The 891-nt window shown below is 34.5% G+C and overlaps 1 protein-coding gene across 1 annotated transcript in view; it reads right to left on the bottom strand.

The window, feature by feature from the left end:
- Window positions 1–891, bottom strand: part of LOC119586532 (zwei Ig domain protein zig-8-like) — a 130,137-nt gene that overhangs the window by 352 nt on the left and 128,894 nt on the right. The gene's annotated exons all lie outside the window — the stretch shown is intronic.

Consider the following 891-nt stretch of genomic DNA (forward strand, 5'->3'; position numbering starts at 1 on the left):
TACGGACACACATATATAGATACATATCTTTTGTCATTTTCGTAACAAATCCTTGAGCTGTAGATGAAGTCGAATCCACCAGCACCTGCCTCCCGCGGCGCCCGTGGACCGTGATGGCTTTCACTTCAGAGGCGATTTCAGAAACCGTAAAATGAGGAGCATTAAAGTTAACACTTAAGGTGAAGTTGCCAATTAAATGAAACTTGAGACATTTGTTTGGTCTTTTGTATTTCACTTGTTCAAAGTTCGACTTATGGCGAAACTGTAGCCAATATCTGACGGTATCTGTAGTACTAAAGGTTTATTTATTTTTTCACTAATTCATTACCTATCTTATCTGTTATCTGTTTTTGTTTGTATTCTGGACAATCATAAAACGTAGGAGCTTCCGAATTTTAATCTGAATTTGTTAATTATTACTCAGCTGTTCATATTCTCTAATTATATCGTTTTTTTACTGAAACCTTTCATGTATTATCCCTGGCTACATGTTTTTATTGTTTTAACTTAATTTCTTCCTTTATTAATTTTATTTTAGCATTTCATATTTATATATTTTCGTATTCATGTATTTTTTATACTTATTTTTATCTATTATATTAAAAAAAAACACACACAGATTACATCAATAACGAGACTCGACCTTGTTAAGCGTAAAAAAAAAATCACCAACGACTGTCGAGTTTGTCATCTCCATTGTATTTCGAAAAAGAAATTGAAAGAAGATATTACTTTTCAGGCCATTTTTTTTTCTCGGAATTCAATGTAGGTCCTAATAATGACTATTGTCGGGCGACTCTGCGCAAAGGAGCGTTTTTGAAATATACGATAATGGCCTCGAAGTTGCTATGAATGTCAGAGGAGGAGGAGGCGGGGATGAGTGGCCCGGCA

This window comes from Penaeus monodon, chromosome 21, assembly GCF_015228065.2.
Source record: "Penaeus monodon isolate SGIC_2016 chromosome 21, NSTDA_Pmon_1, whole genome shotgun sequence".
Taxonomy (NCBI): domain Eukaryota; kingdom Metazoa; phylum Arthropoda; class Malacostraca; order Decapoda; family Penaeidae; genus Penaeus; species Penaeus monodon.